Source organism: Sphaeramia orbicularis, chromosome 16 (assembly GCF_902148855.1).
Source record: "Sphaeramia orbicularis chromosome 16, fSphaOr1.1, whole genome shotgun sequence".
NCBI classification, from domain to species: Eukaryota; Metazoa; Chordata; class Actinopteri; order Kurtiformes; family Apogonidae; genus Sphaeramia; species Sphaeramia orbicularis.
Genome location: NC_043972.1, coordinates 7226124 through 7241304, shown reverse-complemented (window position 1 = coordinate 7241304; position 15181 = coordinate 7226124). Strand labels below are relative to the sequence as shown.

At 35.7% G+C, this 15181-nt stretch overlaps 1 pseudogene; it reads right to left on the bottom strand.

Annotated features, from left to right (window-relative positions):
* Positions 1-15181, bottom strand: part of LOC115435659 (NIPA-like protein 2) — a 68161-nt pseudogene that overhangs the window by 14510 nt on the left and 38470 nt on the right.

The following is a 15181-nucleotide window of genomic DNA, read 5'->3' as shown; positions in this document are numbered from 1 at the left end:
AAATTCTTGTGCTAACTTTCCGGGCCCTACATGGCCAGGCCCCTGCATACATTGCTTCCCTGATCCAGCCCTACAGCTCGACTCGTAGCTTGAGGTCTTCAGGACAGCACCTGCTGATGGTTCCACGCACCTGTTTTAGCACACGCGGTGACAGGTCTTTTAAAGCTGTGGCACCACGTCTATGGAATGACCTGCCTCTACACCTACGGTCCATGGACTCTGTAGAGAGCTTTAAGAAACACCTCAAAACCCTCCTGTTCAAAAAGGCTTTTTAGTCTCCCACCTGACCCAGGACCACCACAGACTGATTACACTCTATGTATTCATCATAACGTACTCCATGTGTCATCCCCCCCCAGTCTCTCTATATCTCTATCGCTCTCTCTTTTCTCCTCCTTTACTCTCTGTGCTCTATAAATAAAATTTACTTACTTACTTACACACGGTAAAATTTTGCTACTTTTATTCTGGAAGCATTTTACTTGTAGACCAGTTTTTATCAGAAACCTCACATATACAATCAGGGCCCGTATTCCTAAAGATTACACTGGTCTGCAAGGAAAATGCTTCCAGAATAAAAGTAATGAAATTTTACCACATGAGAGTCACTGATAAAGAAAAATTAAGTCAAAAATGCTGGTTGGCTGAACTTTCCAAGATACAGCCTTGGGTCAAAATGTGAAATTTAAGAATTAACGAGAGAATGGGTTTGACTCAAAAGGAATATTTGTCTCAGAGCTACAAGATCTACTTCAAAACACTGTCTGCACATTAGAATACATTCACTTTACAGGTTCTATTTATGTTTATGTTTATGTTTACGCATTTGGCAGACGCTTTTTTCCAAAGCGACTTACAGGGGAAAACCAATTAAATCACTCAATCAATCAAATTTTATTATATAGCGCCAGATCACAAAAAAGTTATCTCTTGACATTTTATATAGAGTTGGTCAAAACCAGACTCTAAGTCAATTCTACAGAAACCCAACAGAATCCTCCAGGAGCAAACACTTGTGACTGGTGACAGTGGCAAGGAAAAACTTCCCTTTAACAGGCAGAAACCTGGAGCAGACCCAGACTCCTGGAGGATGGCCGTCTGCCTTGACCAGTTGGGGTTAAAGAGAGAGAGTAGAGAAGGGGAAAAAGAGAGGGCGATAGAGATAGGGACGGGGGGAGAGGGGGAGAAGGGGGGGTAGGGGGAGACACATGGAGGCGGTTGAGGATAAGTGAGTGGTGATGATGAGGGCAGGGAAGAGGCCGGACCACCGCAGCAGGTCCAGAGATAATCGTGAAAGAATCTGTGGTTATCCTGGGAAAAACCTTATTAGAATATTTAAAATGGAATGTTTGAAAGTGCTAGGACAGGAGGTGCTCTCGGAAGAGCTGGGTCTTCAGGAGCTTCTTGAAGATAGGCAGGGATGACTCTGTTCTTGTAGCACTTGGTAGAGCGTTCCACCAACGTGGAACGACCCATGAAAAGAGCCTGGATTGTCTTGTACAAGGTCTGGGGACCACCAGACTACGTTCCCCAGATGAGCGGAGTGGTCGTGGGGCGACATAAGCTTTTATTAGTGCACCTAAGTAGACAGGAGCAGACCCACGGAGAATTTTGTAGGCTAGGATTAAAGATTTGAATTTGATGCGGGCAGCTATGGGTAGCCAGTGTAACTCAATGAGTAAGGGGGTGACATGTGCCCTTTTAGGCTGATTGAAGACCAGACGCGCTGCTGCATTCTGGACCATCTGTTTAGTGGAAGATTTATAAAACTATTATATAAATGTACATAAACCAATATATATGTGTAATAACACTTAATCATATACCTTGAAAACATCAGCAAACCGGCACTTTTGTCATTTATTTTCCAATTAATCTTATTAAAATACGTAACATTTAGCACATTTAATCTCTGAAGCAAATCATTTCTAAAAAATTGTAGACCAGTGTTCTTAGTGCAAAGAGTTGCTCCTAGTTGCCAAATTCTTAGAAATCTTATCTTAGAATCATGATGTTTTCTTAGAATTTCCCCTAAAAATGCAGAGTAGATCCTAGTAAAGAGAAAAGCTATTCCTAAAGAATCCTAGCCCTTTAGAGAGCTCCAAAGGTGAGATCTGTTCAGAGCAGGGAGAGGACTTTTAAGGGGAAGAGGAGTTCCCTAAGCAGAGGACAAAATGGAAGAGGCAGGAGGGATATTCTCCAAACACTAGATGACAGCGAATTAATTAAACGTTACAGATTGGATCGTGCAGGAATCATGTTTGTGGTTGATCTCATTAGAGATGCACTTACTTCTCCAACCCAACGCCACAATGCAACACCACCCCAAATGAAAGTCATCACAACACTGAGGGATTTGGCAACAGGGAAAATGCAACAATGTAGCAGTGATGACCTGGGTCTGTCCCAACCCTCCATCTGCAGGGTCACAACCTCCAGAGGCCGGTCAGCAATCACAGACACGATGAAAGCTGAGACATTTACCCTCGTTAAAACCAAATTGAGTGAAATGTTGAAAGGGCAAAAATTACCAGCATGCCAATTAATATGAGCAAATAAATATAACGATCACTATGTGAATACTGTGCAAGTGGGCCTGAGTTTTTTCAAACATTTTTGTCGGATAATTTTAAAGTATAGCTTACAATTCTTTAACAGATATTTTCTTTTATGGAAAACTATTACAATTACACAGTCTTCATAAGATTAGATTCTATGATTAAGTTTATTGATTTTGGGGTCCATCCCTTGCCCATCATCATAAAGTATATTTTTTTTCTAGCTTTAGGATTCAACCAACACAGCTTTTGAAATGATGACTCATACTAGCAGCGGGGTCAACCACACCTCCTCACTAAGATAGGAATTTCTGTCCGTTCCTTGCTCAGAGTTCTCTGAGAGTGTTCTGGAAGCACTCCTGGAAAGACTCCTTGCTAGGAATTTTTAGGTTAAGTTAGGAGCTCTGTGAGAGGATTCTAAGAATCTTTAGGAATACAGGCCCAGGTTCTGAAAATAATGGACAAAAACCTAGTGCATCACCATCAAATATGAAAAGACACAATCTACTAAGTTCTGAAAGATTCACAATTTTTTGTCGAATGTATGTTCCAGGTATTGTATTTTGATTTATTTTAAAATAAAATGCAATGCCTTCTTTTATAAAGGTGTCCTTATGTGCACTTTAAGCTACATTCTATTGAAGTATGACTTTAATTAGTGATAAAAATAGTGGTGTAATGTTCCTAGTTGATGAATAGAAAACATTAATCACCGGTACCACAGTAAGTCACTAAAAATATAAACTAAGATATAACGATGTGAAAATTTCATTCACGGTTATTGTAATCAAAATTATCACAGTTATCATTATTATCGCGATATTATTGAAATGTGCTTGAAATGTTCAAAAGTTCTTGTCTTAAACACAACCCTGAAATAATTTAACCAAGTTGTCTTTTGGAATAAAAAGAAACAAAAAAACCCCAATAAAATAACAGGGACAATGCACTTTCTGTTGGCAGAAGAACATTCAAATATTAACATGTAAACATCAAACATACAAATGTGCATTAAAGATGGAACCTTATGGACATTGTTTTAAACCATTTTCCATAAAAGTTTGTGTTGAAAGTGTGATAATCAAACACGGTTATCATGATAATTAGAATTTAAACGGTAATACTAACCATCGGGACTTTTACCGCGGGTTTATCGTTATACCGGTAATCGTTACATCCCTATATAAACATTTATTTGACATAAGCTCATCCTTCTCTTGTACTGAAAGCTTGACAGGAGGCCGGGTCTTAGTTAAGGTTGCTAATGTCTGATGGACAGCAGCTGTTTGGGGGAGGGGCTTATTAGTGAAAGGTCAGTCTGAGCACCCTTACACTTAAATATATTTTATTGTTTTTATCATAATAGTAGTTTTATAAATGTCTATTTAAAGGTCAATATGTCCAAGTGCATCACATCGTTCATGCTCTGTGTTGGAATTACGTGTTTTGTCCAAATTAAATAAATAAATCCAAGTCACTCTGTCCCCATCCTGTCAGAACAGGTTAATCATCTACAGTGAAAACACCATCACTGTGTTTTTTTTTCTCTGCCTTTCGATATCAAAACAGCAGCACCTGTCACAGTCACACGGCCTTTCTGACATTTTTACCAGCAGTGTCAAACATCCACATTTTTATATCAGTCAGCAGAAACCAACAGCATCCTATAAACACCATAAACTATATGGACAAAAGTATTGGACACGTTGAATTCAGGTGTTTCTTTTCTAACACGGGGTCTGGGATACAAAACAATAATTATTAATATCAGAATATAGATTTATGTTGTGATAAATATCATTGCTGTCGTTAGTTTTGTTTTAAATATTATCTTTGCTTCCAATATGTCTTGACTTAATTTCTCCCAACATTGATTTTTTTTAATATCCTTGATTATGATTTTAAGTGTTCTACTTCTAAATTTCTAAAATATTTTAACAAACCTACTTTCTTCATATCTCACTTAGAAGAAAATCTCCCATTAAACCTTAAGGAAATATTAATGTTTATAACATTATGGACAAAATATTGGGACACATCATGGCTATAGCTGTAAAATATTCTGTTCGTGATGATTTGAAACCTCAGTATTTCCTAACAATTTAAACAAAACTACCCAATGCAATGCAATGATATTTATCACAATATAAACTAGATTATGCCACTATTGTTTTGTATCCCAGACCCCTTTTAGAAAAAACCCCACCTGAGTTCAACGTGTCCCAATACTTTTGTCCATTTAATGTACATGATGCAGACGGGAAGGTTTTAAGGCAGTGACACATACCAGGTAAAGGAGGAAGTACCAGCTGACGTAGTAAGTACTGGATCAGATGGGCTGTGATGTGTGTGGAAGTGTGGGGGGCAAAAGGTCACCAGGAGGTACGTTCCCGTTATTGCCAGAGTTCCACCTGAACAGAAAAAAGATGAGACGATAGTGAGGAGATGCAGATCCACTGACTTTACATGAATGATTAACTTTTTATGGACAAAAGTATTTGGACATGTTGAATTCAGGTGTTTCTTTTTAATAAGGGTCTGGGATACCACTACTATTGTAAATAATAATTTTCCACTACATTAACCATTTACTTTCTTCACATCTCACTTAGGTAGAAAAATCTCACATTAGACTTTAAGGAAATATTGATGTTTATTAACTATACTGACAAAATATTGGGTCACATCATGGCATTTGAGATATAAACATCAATAAGTCCTAGATGGTTAGTTGTGGTAGAAAATTATTATTTACAGTCAGAGCATGAAGAGAAATTTAGAGGCAGAACATTTAAAATCATATTCATTAATACAACAAAACAAAAAATCAATGCTGAGAGAAATTAAGTAAAAACATCTCTGAGGCATTATGGAAGAGGATGATTAACAATTTTAAACCAAACTAACCCATGCAATGATATTTATCCAATAGAACATTAAAATCATAATCAAGGATATAAAAAAAAAAAAAAATCAATGTTGAGAGAAATTAAGTCAAAACCATCTCTGAGGCATATTGGAAGCAAGATCATAATTAAACAAAACTAACGACAGCAATGATATTTATCACAACATAAAACTATATTCTGATATTAATAATTATTGTTTTGTATCCCAGACCCCTGTTAGAAAAACAACACCTGAATTCAACCTGTCCAGTACTTTTGTCCATATAGTGCATCTCACCTTACAGGGTATTTATATCAACAGGTCATTGCATAAATACCATTCATCAATCCTTCAATTTCTTACATGAAAAAGCCATAAGAGTGTCCAGCTTTTTGAGCAGAAGACCTCACCAAATCAACAAGCAGAAACAACATTTGCAGTAGGTACTGTTGTGTGCTACTTGCAAAATGCATGAAATATTGGCATTCAGGAGCGTTTACATGACTACAAATGATGTACTCTGCCTTCCTTGGCTCTTTTTAGTTCTAATAAATGCACTAATTTTAATTTGCAATCTGTGGATGAATGTACCATACGTGAGTGGACTGGCAAATTATTAATTAGCTCTGATAAAATGATTATTGAGCCAAACATTAAGTAGTAACCATGTAGAGTTGTCTGAAAAGCATTCGCCTTCTGTTAACGTGCAATGAATATTTAATTACTCTTCTGCGACGTATTTCTTGTAATTTGAAGTTTGAAAATCCCTAAAGTGATTAATCTGTTCACTAAAGAATTTTGACTCTGCTTTTTTCATATCAGAACTTGATAAATTGCTATCAGTGTTGTTGGATTATTGAATATTTAGTTTTCAGAGCGGAGAGATCGCTTAACGTACAGTTATATGCACTAGTTGGAGAATATTTCCATTTTTATCATGATAACATTACCTTACATTTTGCCATGTGTCACTGACACAGTCATTAATGAGTTACATCTCAGAGTGGAATTCAATCCAAGATGTTACTTCATGTGCTTTAGGTTCATTAGTTCAAATATTTAACATAAATCAGAACGTACTTGGTTAATTATCATCTGAGGCTACATTTCTAATTACTGATCTGCAATGGATTCTTGTAAATTGAAGTTTCAGTGCTGAGGAACCAAATTTCATGCATATTGCTTCACATCGAACTGTATTTTAGGTTAAATTTACATTTTTCCTGCTACTTAAGACAAGTTTTATTCATCACATGCACAGTTATTCATAGTTCAATGCACAGAAAATTGTACACATCAGTTTTTTGGTTTGTCTAACTCTCCTAATAGTACAATATGCAACACTGTGTCTTATATGAGTTTTCATATCAATCATTGTCTATCATGTCGTTTAGCTGCAGGTTGTAAATTGTGAGGACAAACAATAGCTTTTCACAGACCAGTAGATAGGTCTGTTGAGCAGAAAAACAGAGCAATTTTAAAGAATGATATGTTTTTTTTTAATCTCGGCCTTATTCAGACTGAATGTTTTTCTCTGGCAAATTATCTGCTGAAGACCATTATACTTTTTTTTTTTTTTTTAAACAATCCTATTTGCTTACCAACAATGTCAGATGCTCGCACCGTCTCTTTGAGGAAAACCACAGATATGATGGCACTGGCTGCAAAGTAAAACATATTCCTGTTAGATGAGCCACTAAAACATTATATAATAAGTGTCAAACTTATTTCAGTTCAGGGGCCACATTCAGCCCAGTTTGATCTCAAGTATAAAATAAACAAATAAAAAATAGCATAACAACTTGACGACAACTCCAAGTTTTTTCTCATTGATTTAGTGCAAAAAAAAGTGAAAGTATATCATGAAACTGTTTACATTTACAAACTATCCTTTAAAAATATGAACAACCTGGAAATCTTAAAGAAAAATAAGTGCAATTTTAACAATATTATGCCTCAGCAAATTCAAGGTAGGGCAAGTTTATTTGTATAGCACATTTCATGTACAGGACAATTCAAAGTGCTTTACATAAACATAAAAGCACCACAGGAGAGGCATAAAAATACATTTAAGATGAGCGAAAGTTAAAATATAAGACTAGAGCTGCAACCGATTAACTGACTCAGAGTGTTCCAAAAAAAAAAATCATTCAACTTCAATTCTCCTGAATCAAAGCTTTGTTTCCTTCATTTCTCTGCTGTTAAACATTGGTTCCACTGTTGTGTTTGACACGGACGCTTATTATGACGAACAAAGAAGCTTCAATTCAGAAAAACTGCAATAGAATACTTCCGTTCAATCAATTCAAGTCGATTAATCGAATCGTGATTTTTTGCATTGGCCTCAAGCACCTAATCGATTAATCGGTTGCAGTTCTATAAAATACAATTATATTATAAAAACATTAGCATTAAAATTAAAATAGACATTAAAATCATCAACAATAAAATGTGATTTCAGCTTATTACACATGTGCATTACGATTTACAGACCGCAGTGGATCTACAAATACACAAACCATTTAGTAACAGGCATCTGGAACTGAAAAATATAGCATTTAACTTCATAATCAAAAAGAACTTGTCAAGACTCAGTGACTGTCAGTATCTTCTGGGTCAGTTTTAAACTTGCAAATTCATCCCGAGGGCCAGTTTTGGTCCGCGGGTCATATATTCGACTCCCTTCCCTTCCTATCCTTTAACCCTTTCATGCACAGCGGTCACTCCAGTGGACAGCTGTTCAAAGCTCTTCTCTTTTTTTTTTTGTTTGATTTTGTTGTTTTAGTTCCATATCACCGACACAGTGGACGCTCATGCATCATCTCATACACTGACATTCATATCGTTACTGTAACTTTGCTGTCCTAGATAAACCTGATCTGCACTAACATGTTTGAGTGTAAAAATAATTGACAGTTGGTTTTTTTTTGTTGTTTTTTTTTTGTTTTATTTGTTTTTTGCAAATTATCTCCATGAAGTGAGTACTAACTAGCATTAGAGTATGATAAAATTTGAGAAAACATCAGATTAGCTGCCTTAAAAGTGTTTTAATGTCATCGTTTCACACAGTATATACAGTAAATACATGTTTCTTTGCTTGTAACAATTAAATGCTTTGTGTCCAGCCGAGAGGACATTTTTGTAACTACATAAAAAAAGGTTCATAAAAAAATTCAATCGCATTTTTTTTTTTTTCATGCTTAAAGAGGAATAAAAACACTCGGGGGGGGGGGGGGGGGTCTGCTTAGGGTCTCATAATTCATGCATGAAAGGGTTTAAAACAGGACACACCTGGACATTATCATTTATAGGCAAGCATTATATATATAATATATATATATATATATATATATATATATAAATAAATAATAAATAAATAAATATATATATATATATATATATATATATATATATATATATATATATTTAATTTTTTTTTTAAAGTTTTATTTGTTTTTTGCAAATTATCTCCATGAAGTGAGTAATAACTAGCATTAGAGTATGATAAAACATGAGAAAACATCAGATTAGCTGCCTTAAAAATGTTTTTATGTCATAGTTTTCACACAGTATATCAGTAAAAACATGTTTCTTTGCTTGTAAATTAAATGCTTTGTGTCCAGCCGAGGAGGACATTTTTGTAACTACATAAAAAAAAGTTCATAAAAAAATTCAATCGCATTTTTTTTTTTGTTTTTTTTCATGCCTAAAGAGGAATAAAAACATTCGGGGGAAAAAATCTGATTAAGGGTCTCATAATTCATGCATGAAAGGGTTAAAACAGACACACACCTGGACATTATCATTTATAGGTAAGCATTAAATTCCAAGAGATACTCATAGTATCACATTATAATCAATACACGACTGCCAACAATAAAAGCATAATTGGTGTCTAGTGGATTTAATCACCTCTTATTCTCAATTGATTTTCTCTCCATGTAACAAGTCAGTTTACTCACAAACATGGTAAGAAACCTGATTGAATATTGACCCAATGCAAACAACACTTATGCTGCAAATAGACTATGGATTTTTATGGTTGTATATTGCATAATTGTATGAAGGCTAATAAGATTTCTCCATGCACTGTGAAAATATTACAGTACAGTTATGCACTCACATCATACTTAAAATCTCAAACCAGCGCTCAGTCATGCACATACACACATATTATCTGTTGTATAATAAATGCACATCAGTACATACGGTACACGTAACACACACACACAATGTTTGACGTGTTTGTATTGATCTGCATGATTAAAAAGTGCCTGCGAGCTGAGATAGATGGAACACATTAGGACTTTATGACACCAGCATCATATTACAGCAAAATGTTATTCTATGTCCCATCTTTCCAGAGCCCATTCATCAATATCATTGTCAGAAACTGCGGCGCTGAAAAGCAATCAGTCTCACATGGGCTCAGTCTCAGATCAGTCTTCTTAATGTTCGCCACTGAACCGAGAGAGACGGATAAGTGTACAGAGTTTGACTGTGACGGGAATGGCATGGCGGGCAGACGGACGGAGCTGCCCATGTAACCGGGCACAGATGGATGGCCACACAGAGCGAGACGAGAAAACAAACGGGGAGATAAACAGGAGTGGACAGACAGACAGGATGTGACAGTCACAGAGAGGGGGCGTGTTTACATGAAAGACTACGACTGCCGTGTTGGGGGTCCACCACTGTCCTCTTTTGGACTGTGTTGTCATACAGCAAAGGTGTCAAACTCATTTTAGTTCAGGGGCCAGATTCAGCTAAATTTGATCTGAAGTGGGCCGAACCAGTAAAATAACAATGTAATAATATATAAATAATGTCAACTCCAAACTTTTCTCTATGTTTTAGAGCGAAAAAAGTTAATTAGATTATGAACCTTTTTACATCTACAAACTCTCCTTTCAAAAGATGTAAATAACATGAACAAACTGAAAAAATACGTGTAATTTTAACAATATTCTGCCTCAGTTAATCATTTACACATGTATATTATAATGTACAGATCACAGTGGATCTACAAACACACAAAACATTTAATAACAGACAGAATATTGTTAAAATTATACTTGCTTCTCTTAAGACATTTCAGGTTATTTGCATTTTTTGCTAAATTATACTTTGTTTTAATGCAAATACATGAAAATATTTACATTTATAAAGAGAAACATTTGGAGTTGTCATTATTTATATGCTATTATGATAGTATTTTACTGGTCTGACCCACTTGAGATTGAATTAGTCTGAATGTGGAACCTGAACTAAAAGAATTGTTAATATCTTCAGTGTAATTTTTGCATTTCACAAATTCATCCCAAGGGCCAAACTGGACCCTTTGGCGGGCCAGATTTGGCCCCCTGGCCACATGTTTGACACCTGTGTCATACAGGGTGTCCACGAAGTCTCTTTACAGTTTAAAACACTTATTATAAAACTGAGGATATATGTTAATCAGATTTGTTCTATGTTATCAAAGTTTTTAATCACATTGCAGTTTGGTCCATTTTTCTTCAATGAGAGCTCAGTTACTCCAAATGTTTACTTTGACCTTTTGACTGAATATGCGTCACCACAACTGGATGACCTTTAACCAACTATCGTTTTCCAGGTAGATGGTGCACCACTACACTGGGGACTGCATGTTGGTGGGTTCTAAATCAAACAACTGGAATGGAAACAAATCCAGTATAGTCTTGATGTGCTTCATGCAACTAACAGTGCAAATATATCAATCAAATTTTATTTACATAGTGCCAAATCATAACAAGTTATCTCATGACACTTTACATATTGAGTTGGTCAAAACCAGACTCTAAGCCAATTTACAGCAACCCAACAGGATCCTCCAGGAGCAAACACTTGTGACTGGTGACAGTGGAAAGAAAAACTTCCTTTTAACAGGCAGAGGTTTAGAGATAAAGAGGTTTATTAACCCATAAAGACCCGAACAGTCACTGGTGACCAAAACCATCTACTGATCTAAACTGTTTACTACCTGTTGATCCACTAATTCTATCAATACATGTAAATAATTGGCGTAAAATACAGTTCATCACCTTTCATGGTCATCAGATATGACCCAATTGGACGTTCAGAGGCTCTGTAGTTACCGTGGAAACACCGTCATCTTCTACAACATTGATTCTTAGTAAAACCCATGAAGTTGGATCAATGACGGTGGATCGATATGGAAGTAAATCTGTCTCATCAGATTTTTTTAATAAAAAAGCCACTGAATTTCTAGCACTGAATGTTTTTGCACTGATATTAAGTATCTGAATTTGTTTCGGTGTCACATGACCAACCTAACATAACCTGATTGGCTGTCGGTTCCACTTCAGATCAAATCATTGTTTATCTTTGGTGTCTCAGATGTGATCGCAATTTTTTGCATCTGAATTTTTTTTTATTCTTAATTTATGAACATAGTAAAATTAAGAGACAAAAAATTCAGATACTTAATTTCAGTGCAAAAAAAATTCACATACTCAATTTCAGTGCAAAAAAAAAATTCAGATACTTATTTTCAGTGCAAAAAAAATTCAGTGCTAGAAATTCAATGGCTTTTATAATTCGAAATCTGACGAGACAGATTTACTTCCATAGATCAACACATTTGTTTTTATGTTCAGTTAATGATATCTTTGCCGAAAAACTCACTTTTTCTTCAGTTTTCTCTGTTTGATATAACCACCTTTGAAATTACGCTGAGTTTTCATGACCATCCAAATTAAAAACAGGAAAATACATGATTTACAGTGAAAAATGCAAAATATAGAGGGTAAAATAATAAGGATCTATAATAGAAAGGCTAAATTTGGGAACTGACACAAAAGTAGCACTGGGTCTTTATGGGTTAAATGAGATTTTTAAAAAAATAAAAAATAAAAAAAGAAATTCAACATCTACTTTCTATTAAGTAATAATTTCCACAGATTTTTCTATGCATTTGCTTCTCTAATAAATTTGTTAAATGGTAAAGAGACTTTCTGGACACCCTGTATACTCCAGGTGTGAAGGCTGTGTTTGTTTTGGATTTTGGATTCTACCGCCGTGCTCCTGCCAGCCGAGCAGGTGATGGCACCCAGACAGAGACAGACTAATTAAATGGAAAAATTCCAGTGAAATACTAAAAACAGACCGACTTTGTGTGCAGACTGTGCCACGATCGTAAAGAGATTAGCTGCAGAGTATAAACACCTCAATATGTCACAGACTCGCAGCGTGTCATGGATTTGTCATGAGAGATGATCTAAACACAGGATGTTCAACACAAATGCCTCATTGCAAATATTACTATGACAGGGTTGATTTGAGCCAATAAACCCAACCATGCACAAAGTTGATTTACACAACTAAAAATCACCCTTTCTGGTCTTAATAATCCTGGTAAGTACGTGTGTAAATGATATAAATGAGGGGACATTAATACCAAATTTCAAGTTTACAAAGAATCTCATTGGCTTTGTGATGAAACTGCCTGTTGTTAAATATTTCATGCTGTGTTCATGTTCGCATACACATTTAGGAGTCCTTCTTTGCCTCTGGGACCAGCTGGATCTAACAAGTAACCATAGCAACTCCATACAAAGTGAGATTAACAGGGCTTGATAAAATGAAAAATGTGGCAACAGGAACCTCTGGGGTACACAGCTCTGTCACCACTCCATGTTTTTATAGACGTGTGTGGTTCGTATGTTCTATTTCATGGGGTCCCAAAACCTGGAGCCCACTTAAGACAGTCCCCGTAATATAATCACTAATTTCAAGGTGATGACTTGGGCTAAGTAAAGGTTATGGGGTTAGTGTTAAAATTACGGTTCAGGTAAAACACAGGAAATGAATGGAAGTCAATGTGACGTCCCACAAGTGATAGAAAGAAGGAGGTGTGTGTTGCATCAGTCGTCCTCTGTGCTTTTTCTCAGATGTGTCATAATGGGAACCTCCCTGTGGGAAAACACACTGCGTCGAGCGTTCTTTCACCACAGGATTCTGACATAAAAGCAGCAAAACGTCGAGCTGTCATCTCCCAGAAAAGCTCAAGACTAACATCTGTTCACATCAGTGCACATATTGTATGTTTACACTGTCGCAAAAAGACAAGGACCGTTAGATTCAGAAGCATCGTCCTTACAGTTGAATGTGTAGGCAAGCTCAGAAATGGTAAAATCTATATAATTAAAGGCTTTTAATTTCCTGTATGAGTTGTTTTATAGCTGAAAGTAATGCACTATTGTTGTGTGATCCGTCTTCTCTCAGAATTGTAGTTTTACTCAGTCACGTCTCAGTCAAGGACAACGAAGAGGATTTATTTCACGATGAATTAAGATCGCATTAAACTGCCTGTGCACTCATTTATCGGATCATTATGGTGATTTAATGTAAAACTTCCTGCTTCAAATCAATAACCAATATTTCTTCAGTATTAAACTTTAGCTTTCTCAAGGAGATGTCGTCTAGATCTTCAAAAAAAAAAAAAAAGGGAAAAAATGCTACACTTCACTGAGTTATCTATGAGAAAAGGACAAAAACAGTTTGAAAATTCTTCACGTACATATTCCTGGCTAAAATCAAATCTATCTATCTATCTATCTATAATATATGTGTTGATTTTTCTGGTGTGAGGGAAAATATACAATATTTGTTCAATTGAAGACATTTTTCAATACAGGAAACAAACATCAGGCTCCCAACAACCAAAACAAAACAAGACGGGGAGAAACCCCCCCCCCCCCAAAAAAAAAGACAAGGACCATACCATTGATTTCCTGCCATTAGAGCCCCACATGATACAATAAGTGAAACAATGAGCTGGGTGTTAAAGTTTGCGGAAGAAGTCAGAGGGTTTTTGAGTTGTGGAAGTAGGTCATAAAGGGGCCCCATATGTTGTCAAATTTCATATCAGACAAGTGAAGAGAGTAGCGGATTTTTTCCAGACCAATACAAGACATGAGGTCCTCCAACTATTGAGCACCTTTCCATCGGGTTAAAACTGCAAGTCTAGCCAGCAAAGATGAGAATGATGAGACACGGCACTGAGCTGGTGTCAAGAAGACGAGGTCCTAATTATATATATATTTTTTTATTTATTTATTTTAACCAAGAATGTGTAATATACTGTTTTTAATATGTTTGCTAGGTGTGCAAGCTACCTAAACTTATTTACCATAAGTTAAGGGTTGTAGATAATTCCTGTGTGGTGAGGTGGTGATATAGTAGAGGTCAGTGCTTCCACCTGTTCAACTCGATCAGCTATCAAAAATTAGAGGTCGACCGATATGGGTTTTTCTAAAGCCAACGCCAATATTTAAAAATTTAGCCAGCTGATGGCCGATATCTACAGCCAATTTTTGAGGCCTATATTTAAGGCAATTTTTTTTTTTTTTTTTTTTTTTAAAGCACATTGACCGTAAAATACAATTGAAACACTCAGATAATTAAGATTTTTATGTAGCAATATAATGAAATTATTAATACACATAGTATTCTTAATATTTATTGAACTTCAAGCGCTGCCCACTCAGGTGCCTGATCAAATACCTTATAATATTTTTTACTATTGATCAAATATTGGCTTTCCAAAAAAAAAAAAAAAAAAATTAAGGCAGATGTTGGAAAAACAAAACAAAAAAATCAATATATTGGCCGGCCGATATACTGTCTACCTCTATCAAAAATAGAGATTCATAGGTTAATTTTCCTAACTGTTGTATTATGAAGATCTGGAG